General features: G+C 46.7%; 1 pseudogene; it reads right to left on the bottom strand.

The window, feature by feature from the left end:
• Nucleotides 1-4,374: 4,374 nt before the first annotated feature.
• LOC129490660 (olfactory receptor 7E24-like) lies at nt 4,375-14,266 on the bottom strand (annotated as a pseudogene).
• Nucleotides 14,267-17,146: the final 2,880 nt, after the last annotated feature.

Raw genomic sequence — 17,146 nt, 5'->3', positions numbered from 1 at the left:
GACTCTCTCCCCCAGCCTATGGTAAGAAGGGAGAAGAGGTTGCTTAATTACCTGACATAATTAAGATTCCGACTCCCAGCGCAATGGGAATTCAAATCAAGTTCAGTTATAGAAATAGAAGTTAGATGTTTTGCACAAAGAATTTGCGAACTCAAATTCCAAGGGAATGAGCTGTGGGAAAGACACATTTTGGTGTTGGAAAGGGAACTCAGTTCCAAGTAGAAAGTCACAGTTCCAGCCGGGCACAGTGGCTCACGTCTGTAATCCCAGCAATTCAGGAGGCCAAGGTGGGCAGATACGTGAGGTCAAGAGATTGAGACCAGCCTGGCCAACATGGTGAAACCCTGTCTCTACTAAAAAAAAATACAAAAATTAACCAAGTGTGGTGGCAAGCACCTGTAATCCCAGCTTCTTTGGAGGCAGAGGCACAAGAATCACTTGAACCTGGGAGTTGGAATTTGCAGTGAGCCAAGATTGTGCCACTGCACTCCAGCCTGGGCTACAAAGTGAGACTCTGTCTTCAAAAAAAAAGAAAAAAAAAGTCACAGTTTCAGGCTAGGTGGTTGTGGACATAGGTTGTCATATATGTCTGTCTCCTCCCTATCAAGGGTGTATATATATGTATATATATGTGTATATATGTATATCTATGTATATATGTATATATATATGTGTATATATGTATATCTATGTATATATGTATATATATGTATATCTATGTATATATGTATATATATGTATACACACACACATATATTTACACATATATAAGTTTGAGACAGAGTCTTGCTCTGTTGCTCAGTTTATAGTGCAGTGGTTTGGTCATAGTTCACTGCAGCCTCTAACTCCTGGGCTCAAGCGATCCTCCTGCCTCTGCCTCCTATATAGCTGGGCCTACAGGCACGGGCCACCATGCCCTCCCTCCTATGAAGGAAAGTGACCTTCTTGAGGCCAGGACTCTGTTAGAGTCATCTTCTGGTTCCTGTTGTCTAACACAGTGCCTGTGTCACAGGACACAGTAAATGTGTGTTGAATGAATGAATGGAGGAGGCAGGGGATGGGGAGGAGGGGGCAACAGACATCAGAGATGGGCTTTCAGCCTTCAGAGCTCAGCTACTGCTTATCCTATGAATGGAGCTCAGTCCACAGGCTGATCTGACATTCAGGTGAGTTCTCTACTCCGCTCAGCACTGAGCTCTAAGAAACAGCTGCGGGGTAAAGGTTTGGGTGCAGTGTACACCTCTAAGACAAAGGGCCTCTTCATCCTATTCTGTTGGCAGAAATATCAGACCAGTGAATCAAGTAACCAATCTTTTCTCTGTTGATTTAGAGCCCAGAGACCCTGTGTCAGTCAGAGGTCACCTTTACTGTGAGGGTACATCTTTCTCTTGAAGTTAAAATTGTCCTTGACTTCCGTCTCCTCCTGAGATCACTTGTGAAGGAGCTTCAAAAAATCTGGTTTTTTGGTTTGTTTGTTTGTTTGTTTGAGACAGGTTCTCACTCTATCACCCAGGCTGGAGTGCAGTGGTGCGATCTTGGCTCACTGCAACCTCTGCCTCCCAAGCTCAAGTGATCCTCCTGCCTCAGCCTCCTGAGTAGCTAAGATCACAGGTGTGCATCACCATGCCCAGCTCATTCTTTGCATTTTTGATAGAGATAGGGTTTCTCCATGTTGGCCAGGCTGGTCTCAAACTTGTATGAAAAAGCCATCATGCAAGTAATACCACGACTTGATAAAGTGAGGTGGCAGGTGCACAGGTATTATGTTGCTCAGTATTCTCCTTATGTTTGAAATACTTTATGATTTAAAAATAATTTAAGGGCCAGGCGCAGTGACTCACACCCATAATCTTAGCACTTTGGGAGGCTGAGGCAGACAAATCGCTTGAGCCCGGGAGTTGGAAACCAGCCTGGGCGACATAGTGAGACCCCATCTCTACAAAGAAAAAAGAAGAAAGAAATGAAAAAAACTTGGCTGGGCATGGTGGCATGCACCTGTAGTCCAAGCTACTCAGGAGGCTGAGGTGGGACGATCACCTGAGCCTGGGGAGGTCGAGGCTGCAGTGAGCCATGATCGCTCCCCTGTATGGCAGCCTGGGCAACACAGCAAGACCCTGCCTCAAAAACATAATAATTTAAGGTGAATAGATTTACATTCATTGTAGAGCCCCTAGGAAAACAATGTCAAAATCTATACCCACCACCAAAAAAAAGTTGACTTTTTGAAACCCATGAAAACGTATGCAAATGAAGAGTCTTTCCAGTGAATAAATTAACAGGCCAGGTGGAAACCAGCCTGGTGATTCCAATTTCATCTGTCTTATTAAGTGTTTGCAAAGTAACCCCATACCTTAATATGAGCAGAAGAGATAGAAGACAGGTTTTTGCTTGCAATTGGATTCCTGAGTGCTCATTACATAAACTTAAACCGTAGTCATGGCAAAGAATTAACTACGTAGCTTGTAAACCTGTACAAATAGACAAGTATTTCCTATCTTTACTGTTTTGCTATCCTTTGTTTATGAGCTAGAAAGAACTACTTTGTAAATACTGCTACTAAGTCTTTACTAAGTACTACTACTTAGTAAATAACTACTTACAAAATACTAAAGCATTTACTGAGTATCAGTACTTAGCAAATGACTACCTACAGAATACTAAAACACTTACTTAATAGCCATACTTAGCAAATGATTACTTACATAATATGAAAGTATTTACTGTGTAGCAGTACTTAGCAAATGACTACTTACAAAATGCTAACATATTTACTGAGTAGCAGTACTTAGTAAATAACTATTACAAAATACTAATTAATTACAGATTTTGTGCAATTATATAGTTGTGCTAAATATTAAAATACTTAGTATTTTAAAAATACTAAAGTATTTACAAATTACTAAAGTATTTACTAATTAGTAGTATTTACAAAATAGTATTTTCAGATTGGAGTGTAGTGGCATGATCATGGTTCACTGTGGCCTCAACTTCCAGGATCAAGGGATCCTCCCACCTCAGCCTCCTGAGTAGCTGGGACCACAGGTGCATCCTACCACACCCAGCTAAATTTAGTTTTTTTTTCGTAGAGACACGGTATCCCTATGTTATCCAGACTGGTCTTTTTAAATTTTTAATTTTAATTTTTTCCTTTATTTTCTCTAGTTACCATGATGCATTTTATTTTATTTATCACAGTTGGTGTACACACTGTGATATTATTCCTAATATTCCAGTGGGATGTTACTCCTCAGGTCACAGGGGTTTAATACCCTGGGACATATTCCTCATATTCCAAGGCGGTGATACTCCTAAAGTCACAGGGTGTGTACCCTGTGTGATATTGTTCCTCCTATTCTAGGGGGACGTTACTCCTAAAGTCACAGGGATGTACACCCTGTGACATTATTCATAGTATACCACAGGGATATTAGTACTAATGTCACAATGCGTGTACACCTTGTGATATTATTCGTAATATCCTAATGTCACAGGGGGTGTGTTCCCTGTGATATTATTCCTAATATCCTAGATAGATATTGCTCTTAACATCACAGGATGTGTACACCTTGTCATATCATTCATAATATCCTAAAACTACGTTATTCCTCATGTCACAGGGGGTGTTCACCCTGTGATATTACTCATAATAGTTTGGTGGGATGTTACTCCTAATGTCACAAGGGGTGTACACAGAGTCACACAGTGATACCACCTGTAATATTCTATAGAAATGTTACTCGTAAATCACAGGGGCTGTACCTCCTGTGATATTATTGGTCATATTCTAGGGGAATGTTACTACTATTGTCACAGGGGGTGTACAGCCTGTGATATTAGTCGTCATATCCTAGCGGGATGTTACTACCAGTGTCACAATGCGTGTACACACTGTGATATGATTTGTAATATCCTAAAGAGATATTACTATTAAGGTCACAATGCATGTACACCCTCTGATATTATTCGCTATATCCTCGGGGGATGTCACTCCTAATATCATAGGGGGCGTACTCCCTGTGATAGTATTCGTCATATCCTAGGGGGATGTTACTTTTAATGTCACGGGGGGGTGTGTATCATGCATATTCAATGCCTGTGATACTATTCCTAATATCCTAGGGGCACGTTCCTCCTAATGTCACATGGGGTGTGCACCATGTGTGTACACCTGCTGTGATATTATTAGTAATATCCTAGGAGAATGTTACTCCTGATGGCACAGACGGTGTCCACCATGTACACCCTTGATATTAGTGGTAATATCCAGGGTAAATATTACTGCTAAGATCACACAGTGTGCACACCCTTTTATATTTTTCATCATATTATAGGGAGATATTGCTTCTCATATCACAGTGGGTGTGCCCCTTGTGTGTATACTCTCTGACAGTATTTTTTATATCCTGGGGGGTATTACTCCTAATGTCACAGTGGGTGTTCACCCTGTGTTATCATTCTTATTTGACCTTGCTGCCTTTTTTAACCCACACTACAAAAGGAATGGAACAGATAAGAAGATATTGAGATTAGACTGTGCTACCATGTGGCGGCCGCAGGACACCTTTAATATCCCTGTTTCTCAGGCTGTCGATGAAGGGGTCCAGCATGGGGGTGACCACCGTGTACATCACTGAGGCCACTGCACCCTTTCTGGGGGAAGATGACGCATCTGAACTGAGGTCCCCTCCAACGCCTCTTCCATAAACTCAGCAAACAACTGACAGGTGAGACCCACAGGTGGAGAAGGCTTTATACTTCCCACCTGACGATGAAACCCTCAGAATGGAGGAAACAATTTTACAGTAAGAGAAAAGGGTCTCTGAGATGGGAAGAAAACCAAATACGGCAGCAGGGAAATACATGATTATGTTATTGGTGAAGGTGTCACAACAGGCAAGATGGGGGAGTTGAGAAGGGTCACAGAAGAAATTAGGAATTTCCACATCCTTGAAGCAGGTCATTAGCAAGGCAATCAAGTTGTGCAGCTGGGAGTCTAAAAGACTGAGAAAAGAAAAAAAGACAACAAAACTAGGAAGCCACAGAAACACGGGTTCATGATGGCTGAATGATATAGAGGGTGACAGATGGCTACAAACCGGTCATAGGCCATCACACTCAGGGGCATGTCTCTCTTCCGTGCCTCCAAAAATGGCAAAGAGAGACATCTGAGTCAGGCAGCCTGCACAGGAGATGACTCTGCCGTGAGACTGGACGTCCACAATCATCTTGGGGATGGTGGAGGAGGTGAAACCGATGTCAGGCAAGGACAGGTTGGAGAGGAAGAAGTACATGGGGGTGTGGAGGTGGGAGTCAGGGCTGACGGCCAGGATGAGGAGCAGGTTCCCCAGCACCGTGAACAGGCACATGGACAGGAACAGCCCAGCGAGGACCGGCTGCAGTTCTGGATCACCTGAGAGTTCTAGGAGGAGGAATATAGAGACATCTGTTAGATTCTGTGGGTCTGTATAGTTTGGACACCTTTTGCCTAGAAAAGAGGGTTGAAAAATGGGAAACAAGTAAACCAACACCCGGCATTGTGTCTGCATTTTGGATAGAAGCAATTCACAAGTAATGTTTTCAGATTTCAGAGCAATCCACACTCAGCAATATTTTGCAGTTCTGACAAACTCAATTGTCTTCTAATGCTTTCGTCATTGATTTCTGTGTTATTCACTTCTTGCTGTACACACCTGCCTTAGAGACACTAGATTCAAGAATGTTCCAAGAACCAGATCATCCCATATAACAAATTCGTAACTGCTAGAAAATACAGCCTATCTTCTCCGAAGAAAAATATGTAATAAAACCATTCTCTTCACTTGAAGAAAAAGGTTATCCTAATTAAAGGAAATTAAGAACTCAAATATTTCATTATATTCTACTAGATAGATACAAATTCCCTTGATTTAGAACATTTATAAACACTGTATAACAGCTGAGACCGGGCCAGGCGCAGTGGCTCACGCCTGTAATCCCAGCACTTTGGGAGGCTGAGGCGGGCGGATCGCCTGAGGTCAGGAGTTTGAGACCAGCCTCAACATGGGGAAACTCCGTCTCTACTAAAAATACAAAATTAGCCGGGCGTAGTGGTGCATGCCCGTAACCTGAGCTACTCGGGAGGCTGAGGCAGGAGAATTGCTTGAACCTGGGAGACGGAGGTTGCGGTGAGCCGAGATCGAGCCATTGCACTCCAGCCCGGGCAACAAGAGCTGAGACCATGTCACCTGGAAATGAAAGTTGATAGTTCATAAGCAGAAAATAGTTCCACATGCCGGTTAGGTCTTAGTGATTTCATCATTCCGTTTTCTGACTTTTCTCCTTCAGGAGAGTAATGGCTTCCTCAAATTGGTGGGTCTTCTTTGAAAATTCACGTAAGCTATAACTCCTGTCCTTAGCTTAGGTGGACTGAAGAGTTTTCATCAGAAAGTTCGGCCGGACGCGGTGGCTCATTCCTGTAATCGCAGCACTTTGGGAGGCCAAGGAGGGCGGATCACGGGGTCAGGAGATCAAGACCATCCTGGCCAACATGGTGAAACCCCGCCTCTACTAAAAATACAAAAACTTCTCCTGTTATGGTGGCGGGCGCCTGTAGCCCCAGCTACTCGGGAGGCTGAGGCAGGAGAATGGCGTGAACCTGGGAGGCAGAGGCTACAGTGAGCCGAGATCACACCACTGCACTCCAGCCTGGGCAACAGGAGCAAAACTCCGTCTCCAAAAACAAAAAACAGAAAGAATCAAGTAAGTCGAAGTCACACGGATGACAGCCAATTTTTGTGAACCAAGGACGTGTCAATTCAAGAATTAACATAGATTTTGACTTTTGTTATCTCTTCTGTGCCAAGCAAGATATAGGCTCTGGGGAATCAGAAACAAAAGAGACTCACTTGTTCCTCTCACAGTACTCAGGACTTACTGAGATAAGGACAAAGTAAAATGTCCTGTCTGGAATGCAGGGAAACCAGAACTTCAGGTCAGGGGATATTTCCGTTGAATTGTATGGAGTTGAAGCTTAAAATATTAACGAACGTATCTAAGATTCACTTTGCCTTGACTTTATGCATCCATCACAGAGAGATCATGCAGCGGGCACCCACGATAGGTTTCATCATCGCTCGCTTCCATTGGATCAACTAGAAATCAGCTCAGATGAGAGTGCTGAGTCTCAGAGGATGGACCTCTCACCCCCTGCCATACAGAGAAGTAGAAAGAGTGGTATTCCAAATTCATGGCCAGACTCTAAGTCCTGGGTACTCTACTTCATGGTCTTCCAACTCTCAAAAAGTTGTGGTTGTGGTTTTGTTTTTGTTTTTGCTTTTTTGAGACGGAGTCTCGTTCTGTTGCCCAGGCTGGAGTGCAGTGGAGTGATCTCGGCTCACTGCAACCTCCGTATCCCAGGTTCAAGCTATTCTCCTGCCTCAGCCTGCCGAGTAGCCGAGATGACAGGCGCCCGCCACTATGCCCGGCTCATTTTTTCTATTTTTAGTAGAGACGGGGTTTCCCCATGTTGTCCAGGCTGGTCTCAAACACCTGACCTTGTGATTCGCCTGCCTCAGCCTCCCACAGTGCTGGGATTACAGGCGTGAGCCACCGCGCCCAGCTTCCAAAAGTTGTAAGCAGAGCTCAGAGGTCTTAACCACAGGCACATCTGAGGAGCATTTTTTGAAACGGTTTCCAGCATCCTCAATAGGAATGGAAGCCAAACTCCGAATTGATGACTCCTTGGAGGAAGTCGAGAGCTGTAAGGAAAGCCAGGAACAGGGGCAAGGGAGAGATGCGTCCCGAATGATCCTGGGCCCATTCTTCCTTGAACCTTTGATGTGATCTCAGCTGCCCTTTCTCTACTTGGCACAGTGATTGTGGCACCCACTGGTCTAGCTGTTGTCTACAAGGAACCCCCAAAGGGAAGGGTACAGTGAGCAGGGGCATCAGCCTGAGTGACAAGGATTTGAGAGGGCAGGTTGGATGCAGGGAGGGGACTGGCCAAATGCCATGCGTCCGGACTTAGACTGCCTGGTTCAAATTGGACTTCCCCCTTTTTGACTTCGTGATCTGGTACGAGTTCTATGAAAATGCGTTGCTCCTTCTCTAGTCCGTAAAATCATCGTGAAATGTGCACTCATAACTGGGAGACTATGCAGATGAAATGAAACAAGCTGCATAGAGCACAGAGCTCAGAGCCTGGCCTTTAGGAAGCCCTCAGTAAGGGTTCATGATGCCCTGGTGTCTGTCTTCATCCTCTTTATCCTCATCATCACCTTCATCATCTTTGTTGTTCTGAGGGAATAGTTTAGAGGGACTCATTCCCTGTTATCATGGGTGAGGAGTCTATGAAAAGGACAACCAGTCGGGGAGGAAGGCAAAAATTTGAATCAGATTTCTGAGACCCCCCACCACAAGCAAGAACAGAAACTCCACAGTCTGCTGAGCTGACAGGTTGCACCTTGGTCTCCTCCCATCTGCCCACCGCACTGTCCTGTTTGTCCTGAGGATGAGGAAACAAAGCAAGGCTCCCGACCGTCCCTCAGCACTCACTCAACTGCCTTTCCCCTCTGCTGGGCCATGACCGCGGAGAACAGGTCCACGGTCCTCTCTGCGTGGTGCACGATGGAGGCTCAGACTGCGTCCTTAAGGCTGGCAAGAAGACAGGGTGAGACATGAGCCTCCTGATACAGGTGACGGGTGTGGAGCCCACAGGACTGGAACCTCACACGGCAGGGCTGGAGGCACAGACTGAGTAGTGACTATTCTATGGCCCGGGGGGCTCAAGGCAGAGAACTCCTCATTAGCCAAAGTCGCCCAAGCTCCCCAATCTCTAAAGATTTCCTCATAAGAATGCAGGAAGAAGAAGAGAAAAGGGAGTGTCCGTAGAAGCTTTGGGGCTCTTCCTGTCATCAGGAGAAAGCTTGTGTGTATTCTTCGCTTCTTTCTTTTCTTTTTAAAGATCCAACTGCTTTCATTTTCATCTTTTATTATGGGAAAATATACCACGTATCAATACTAAAAATTGTAAATATAGATTATTTCATCGAGAATGGCCAGTATAAACATTGACAATTTCCACTATTTTTCAGTTGACAGTTGAATGACAGTAAGTACATTCACATTGTTTAGCAACCATCACCGCCGCCATCTCCAGCACAGTTTTATCTTTCGAAATGGAAATGACACCCATTCACCGAACTCTCCATTCCTCTCTCTCGCCCACCCCGGGGGCCACCATTCTAATTTGCAACTCTATGAGTTTAACTACTCTAGACACTTGATAGAAGTGGAATCATACCGTGTTGAATTTTTTTTTTTTTTTTTTTTTTTTTTGGAGACAGAGTATTTCTCTGTCGCCCAGGCTGGAGTGCAGTGGCGTGATCTCGGCTCACTGCAACCTCCACATCGTGGGTTCGAGCGATTCTTGTGTCTCAGTCTCCCGAGTAGCTGGGATTACAGGCGTGCGCACCCACGCCCAGCTAATTTTTGTATTTTTAATAGAGACGAGCTTTCAGCATATTGGCCAGGCTGCTCTCGAACTCCTGACCTTAAGGGATCCGCTTGCCTCAGCCTCCCAAAGTGCTGGGGTTACAGGTGTGAGCCACTGAGCCTGGTCGTTTTTATCCTTTTGGGATTTATTTCACTGACGATAATGTCTTCAAGGTTCATCCATGTTGCAGCCTGTGTCAGAAGTGCCTGTCTGGTTTTGTTTTTGTTCTTGTTTTTTGGTTTTGTTTCATTTTGTTTTGTTTTGTGTTTACATGGAGTCTCACTCTGTTGCACAGGCTGGAGTGCAGTGGCACAATCTGGGCTCACTGCGACCTCTGCCTCCCGGGTTCAAGCGATTCTTGTGCCTCAGCCTCCCGAGTAGCTGGGACTATAGGCACACGCTGCCACACTCGGCTAATTTTTTGCATTGTCTTTTTTTTTTTGAGACGGAGTCTTGCTCTGTCGCCCAGGCTGGAGTGCAGTGGCACGATCTTGGCTCACTGCAAGCTCCGCCTCCCGGGTTCACGCCATTCTCCTGCCTCAGCCTCCCAAGTAGCTGGGACTACAGGCGCCGGCTACCACGCCCGGCTAATTTTTTTGTATTTTTAGTAGAGACAGGGTTTCACCGTGTTAGCCAGGATGGTCTCGATCTCCTGACCTCGTGATCCGCCAGCCTCAGCCTCCCAAAGTGCTGGGATTACAGGCTTGAGCCACCGCGCCTGGCTAATTTTTTGCATTTTCAGTAGAGACAGGGTTTCACCAAGATGGCCAGGCTGGTCTTGAACTCCTGACCTCAGGTGATCCACCCACCTCGGTCTTCCAAGATGCTGGGATTACAGGCGTGAGCCACCGCACCGGCCAGAAGTGCCTGCCTTTTGAAGGCTGAACAGTCTTCCATTGTATGAATGCACTGCAGTGTGCTTTTTCATTCATCTGTCCACGAACCCTTGGGTTGCTTCCACGTTTTGGCTGTTGTGAATAATGCTGCTATGAATATGGGTGCACAAATCTCTCTTCCACTCCTGGTTTCTAATTCTTTTTGGTAGGTACCCACAAATGCAACTGCGGAAACATCTGATCATTCTGTTTCTAATTTTTCCAGTACACGCCATACTATTTTCCCTGTTCCTTCACGGTTTTACATTCCCTCCAATCATATTCGAGCATTCCTACTTCCCTCTATTCTCACCAATGCTTGTTTATCATATCCATCCTAATGTGTGGTGTCACATTATTGGGTTGATTTGCGCTTCCCTACGATGAGTGATTTTGAACATCACTTGAGATGCTTATTGGCCATTGCTCTATCTTCTTTAGGGACATGTCTACTTGAGTCTTCTGACCATTGTTAATGGGATGCTTTGGGTTTCTTGTTGTTTAGTTCTAGCTGTTCTTGATATACGATGGATATCAGCCTCTTTTCAGAGATATGATTTGCAAATATTTTTCCTAATCCATGGGTTATCTTTTTACTCAGTTCACAGTGTTTTTTGCTGCACAAAAGTGTCTGACATTTAGATGTCATCAAAGGAACCTAATTTTCTTTTGTTGCCTATGCTTTTGGTGTCATATCCCAGAAGGCATTGCCCAATCTGATGTCATGAAAGTGTGGCCAATGTTTTCTTTTAGGCATATGATACTTTTAGCACTTGGGGTTAGGTCTTTGATCCAGTTTGTGTTAATTTTTGCACCTGGTGTGACACAGGGTCCACCTTCCTTCTGCATGTGGAAATCAAGTTCCTCCAACACCATTTCTTGAAAAGGCTGCTTTTCCACCAATGAGCTTTCTTAGCACTCGTGAAAAATCATTTGAACATAGAGGTGAGAAGTTATTTCTGGGCTCAAAAACAAACAAACAACAAGCAACAACAGATAAGGATACAGCATGAGCCGGGCGCAGTCGCTCACGCCTGTAATCCCAGCACTTTGGGAGGCCGAGGCAGGTGGATCACCTGAGATCAGGAGTTCAAGACTAGCCTGACCGACAGGGAGAAACCCCCGTCTCTACTACAAACACAACGTTAGCTGGGCGTGCTGGAGCATGCCTGTAATCCCAGCTACTCGGAAGGCTGAGACAGGAGAATCACTTGAATACAGGAGGCAGAGGTTGCAGTGAGCCGAGATCGTGCCATTGGACTCCAGCCTGGGCAATAAGAGTGAAACTCTGTCTCAAAAAAAAGAAAAAAAAGAAAGAAAGAAAAAAGAAAAGAAGAAGAAAAACAAAAATATTACTCCCATTGTCGCAGGGGGTGTTCAGCCCTGATGATATTGTTTTCTAATATCCAGGGAAGGAGAGTATGACATTACTCCCAATATCGCAGGGGGTGGACATCTTTTTGTGATATCGTGTCTAATATCCAAGGAAACAGAGGATGACATTACTCCCAATATCGCAGAGGGTGGACACACCCCTGGGATACTGTTGCGAATATCCCAACAGGGAGAGGATGATGTTACTCCCCATATCGAAGGAAGTGTACACCACCCCTGTGATATGGTTCCTGATATCCAGAGAGGAAAAGAATGCTATTACTCCCAACAGCGTAGGAAATGTATACCCATGCCGTGATATCTTCCCCAATATCCGGGGGGGAGAGGATCATATTATTTCCAATATCGCAGGGTGCGTATACCCCCCTGTAATCTTGTTGCTAACATCCAGGTTTGGGGAGGACGACCTTACTCCCAATATCACAGGGGGAGTACACCACTCGTGACCTTGTTAGTAATTTCCTGAGTGGAGAGGATGATATTACTCCCAATATCGCAGGGGTGTACACCCCACTGTGAGATTTTTCTGAATACTCCGGGTGGGAGAGGATAATATTACTCCCAATATCACAGAAGGTGTACATCTCTGCTGTGATAGTGTTCATAGTATCCAGGGAAAAAGAGGATGATACTTTCCAAATAGCCGGGGTTTTCCACGCCCCCCGCGCCGTGATGTTGTTCCTAATATCCAGGTGGGCAAAGAATCATATGACTGCAAATATCGCAGGTGGTGTACAACCCCCTTATAATGTTGTTCCCAATATCCAGGGAAGGAGGGAACGATATTACTACCAATATCGCACCAGCCGTACAACCCACTGTGATTTCGTTTCTAAAAACCGTGGGGGAGAGGATGATATTATTGTCAATATCGCACGGGTGTACACCCCCCACCCCGTGATATTCTTCCTAATACCCAGAGGGCGAGAGGATGTTATGACTCCTAATATCACAGGGGGTTTGACACCAATATCCCAGGGGGTGGACACCCCCCTGTGATGTTGTTCCTAATATCCAGGGGGAGAGAGGATGATATTACTCCCAATATCGCAGGGGATGTAAACCACCCCTGGGATATGACTCCTAATATCCAGGCGGAGAGAGGAAGATATTACTCCCAATATCGCAACATGTGTACAAACCCCATGATTTGGTTTTAAACATCCAGGGGGCAGAGGATGATATTACTCCCCATGTTGCAGGGAGTGTACCCACCCATGTGATACTCTTCCTAATATCCAGAGGGCGACGGGATGATATTACTCCCAATATCGCAGGGGGTGCCCACATCCCTGTGAAGCTCTTCCTCATATCTAGAGGGAGAGAGGATGATATCACTCCCACTACCGCAGGGGGTGTACACAGTCCTGTGAAACTCTTCCTCATATCCAGAGGGAGAGAGGATGATATGACTCCCAATATCGCAGAGGGTGTACACCCCTCCTGTCATATTGTTCTTAGTACCCTGGGAGGGAGAGGATAAGATTACGCTGAGTGTCGCAGGGAATGTACACCCTCCCCCTCTGATACCCTTCCTCATATCCAGGGGAAGAGAGGAGAATTTTACTCCCAATATCGCAGAGGCAGTACACTCCCCCTGTGATATTGTTCCTAATATGCAAGGGGGGAGAGGATGATACTTCTCCCAATATCGCAGGGGTGTTCGCATCCCCAGTTACATTTTTCCTAATATCTAGGGGAGAGACAATGAGATGACAGCAAATGTCGCAGGGTCTGTGCATCCCTTCCTGAAATTGTTCCTAATATCCAGGGGGGAAGAGGATATCAAATATCAAAGGGGGTGTACAGGCCCCCCCCACGATATTGTTCTTAATATTCATGAGGGGAGATGACGATATTACTCCAAACATTGCAGGGGTTTTTCATACCCCCTGTGATATTGTTGCTAATATCCACGGGGGGAGAAAATAATATTACTTCCAATATTGCAGGTGGTGTACACCCCACCTGAAATATTGCACCGAATATCCAAAGAGGGAGAGGATGGTACTAATACCAATATCGAAGTGTGTGTACACGCCCCTTGTGATATGGTTTGTCATATCCAGGGGGCAGGAGGATATTAGTCCCAACATCGCAGAGGGTGTACACTACCCTTGTGATATTGTCCCTAACTTCCAGAGGGGAGAGGATGATATCACTCCCCATATCTCAGAAGTTGTACATCCCCCGTGATATTGTTCATCATATCAACGGAGGCACAGGATGACATTCCATCGAATTTCTCGACAGGCGTAGACGCACACTGTGATATTGTTCCTAATATCCAAGAAGGGAGAGGATGATATTACTCCCAATAAAGCAGTGGGTGTACATTACCCCTGAGTTTTTGTCTCTAATATCCGGGGGCGGGGGGGAGAGGATAACATCCCCTTCAATTTGGCAGGTGGTTGGACACCCCTTGTGATATTGTTTTTAATATCCAGCGGGGGAGACAAGAATACTATTTTGGATAGTCCGATTCATCCGCTCCACCTTTCCGGAACTCTGAGGCCAGTAGGCGGCGTGCAGTTTCCATGTGATCCCCGATACCTTTGCCGTCTTCTGTACCAAGTCAGCCACAAACGCAGGCCCGTTATCCGAGCCGATCCGTAAGGGCCGTCCCAATCTAGGAATGAGATCTCGAAGAAGCACACGGGTTACTTGCCGAGCTTTCTCAGTTCGTGTTGGATAAGCCTCCACCCACCCAGAGTAGGTGCACCCAAGAACTATGAAATACCTGTTACCTCCACACCTTGGCATCTCTGAGAAGTCTACCTGGAGATCTTCACAGGGGGCTGCTCCATCAGCTTGTATGCCGGGCGGGCGGGACGGCTGGACCTTGCCTCGCATGATGCTGTCGGCGGGTAACACATGGCTGCGACACTGTTGTGGCAAGGGCTGACGAATGCGCGATGTCGAAATACCGGCCTAACAGCTTTCGTGGTGACTCCTGACCTAGATGGGTGGTTGCATGCACGGCCAGTACAACTGCAGCTCCTAGCAGCTGTGGCACAGCTACTCTCCCATCTGGTAACCCAATCCATCCTTCTTCCACCACTTGTCCTTCCCTCTACCTGGAGAAAGTCCTTTCCTTCTTTAGAAGAAGTAGGTACAAGATCAGGTGCTTGAGGGAGCAGAGGGGCTGTGACTGATGCCCGGAAGGGGCCAGATGCTGCTTTTCCAGCCTCTGAGTCAGCGCGGGCATTCCCCAAACCCACCAAGGTGGAAGCTCGCTGGTGTCCTCTGCAGTGCATAACTGCCACCTTGTGGGGGGTTTCCATACTGCTTCGAATTATTGCAAGATTTCTTGTTGATATTTTGTCTTTTCCCCCAGAGTTCAATAGGCCCTTTTCTTTCTAGAATGCTCCATGCACTTGAAGGGTTCAAAAGGCATACCGAGAATCAGTGTCAATGTTGACAGTCTTACCTTCAGGGAGTTCTAAGGCCCGAATGAAAGCAATGAGTTCAGCTTTCTGGGCTGAAGTGCCCTGGGGCAACGACCTGGTCCAAAAACGGTGTCCAGGCTTCCCACTGCATACCCTGCACCTCTCTCTCCTTGTGGGTTGATGAAGCCGCTCCCGTCCACGTCTACTTCCCAGTCTACTGATGCCCAAGGCTGGTCCCGGAGGTCAGGCCTGCTAGAGTCAACTGAGTCCCACACTTGTACACGATCATGCTCGACAGGGCTCTCTCTGATACCGGGAGGAAGGCGGCGGGGTTTAGGGTGTTCCAAACTTCAGTGGTTATACGTGGATTTTCACAGAGCAAACTTTGGTCCTCGGGGAGTCTAGCATTCTTTAGCCAACGATGTCCTTTAGTATTCATTAAAGTCACCACAGCATGGGGGGCCTTTCTGTGCAGGTTTTGCCCAGGAGTCAGCTTATTTGCCTCTTGCACTAGCAGGGCACTTGCTGCCAAGGCCCTCAAACACGGGGGCCATCCTTTAGGAACCCCGTCTAGTTGTTGGGAGAGGTAGGCCACCGGCCTCGGCCAGGGCCCCACAGTTTGGGTGAAAACTCCAGCTGCCATCTTTTCTCTCTCTGACGCATACAATGGAAAAGGCTTTGTCAGATCGGGTAGACCCAGGGCTGGGGCTGACATCAGTTTTTTTCCTTAACTCATGAAAGGCTTGCTGTTGTTGGGATCCCCATTCAAAAGGTTCCCGGTCCCCCACTTTGTGACCTCATACAAAGGCTTGGCTAATACTGCAAAGTTTGGGATCCACAGTCTACAAAACCCCACAGCTCCTAAGAATTCTCTCACCTGCCTTCTGCTCTTAGGCTCCGGTCGATTGCAAATGACCTGCTTTCTTTCTGCTCCCAGGCTGCGTTCCCCATGTCGGATAGTCAATCCCAAGGAACGTACCTGCTGTCGGCAGATGTGAGCTTTTTTCTCGGACACCTTATACCCACAATCCTCCAGGTGCCGGAGTAGGGCATCCGTTCCCGTGGCGCACCCGACTGCCGTGGGCTGTCCCAGCAAAACGTCATCAACGTACTGGAGCAACACGCAGCCTAGGTCTCTGGTGGGAAACTTCTGGAGGTCTGGGGCCAACGCCCCCCCGAAGCTGGTGGCGGAGTTCTTGAAGCCTTGGGGAAGCCGGGTCCAAGTGTACTGAGTAGTGACACCTGACTCCAGATCTTCCCACTGAAAGGCAAACAGCTTCTGGCTCTCAGGGGCTAATCTGATAATGAAAGAATGGTCTTTCATGTCCAAGCAGGTGAACCAGCTGTCCTCAGCTGGCAGCAACCCCAACAATGTGTACGGGTTAGGTAGTGTTGGATGGAAAGTCACTGTAGCTTGACGAAGCAAGCGCAAATCCTGTACCGGCCTGTGGTCCTTGGTCCGTGGCTTGGGAACAGGCAGGAGGGGAGTGTTCCGTGGAGACTGACAAGGAACTCTAATTCCAGAAGTTCTTAGGTGCCTTGAGATGGACCTGGATACCTTGAAGAGCATCTCTGGGGACTGGGTCCTGTTTTTGCCTAACCGGCTGGGCCCCAGGCTTCACTTCTATGAGTACGGGGGCTTGGTTGACTGCCAACCCTGGAGGGTTGTCTTCCGCCCCTACTCTTGGCCACCGCTTAGCCAGAGCTGGTCTTCTCTCTTGGCCCGGCTCAGTGAAGAAAAGTCTCCATTCCTCCTCTCGGGGGACTGTAAGGGTCATAATGACTCCCGTTCTGGGTAACTTTAGCAGCAAATAGCCGTGCTCTGTCAAAGAGATAGTGGCTCTCAGCTTGTTAAGCAAGTCCCTCCCCAACAAGGGCAAGGGACAGTCAGGCATGGACAAAAACGGATGAATCACCGTATGTCCTCCTACGGTGCAAGTCCCAGGCAAGCAGAGAGCTTGCTTTGCTGAAATCCCCGTGGCTCCCATGATGTCAATAGTCTTTTTGGAGAAGGG

Source organism: Symphalangus syndactylus, chromosome 9, assembly GCF_028878055.3.
Source record: "Symphalangus syndactylus isolate Jambi chromosome 9, NHGRI_mSymSyn1-v2.1_pri, whole genome shotgun sequence".
NCBI classification, from domain to species: domain Eukaryota; kingdom Metazoa; phylum Chordata; class Mammalia; order Primates; family Hylobatidae; genus Symphalangus; species Symphalangus syndactylus.
The sequence above is the reverse complement of the archived record's forward strand: the minus strand, read 5'-3'. Positions and strand labels throughout refer to the sequence as shown.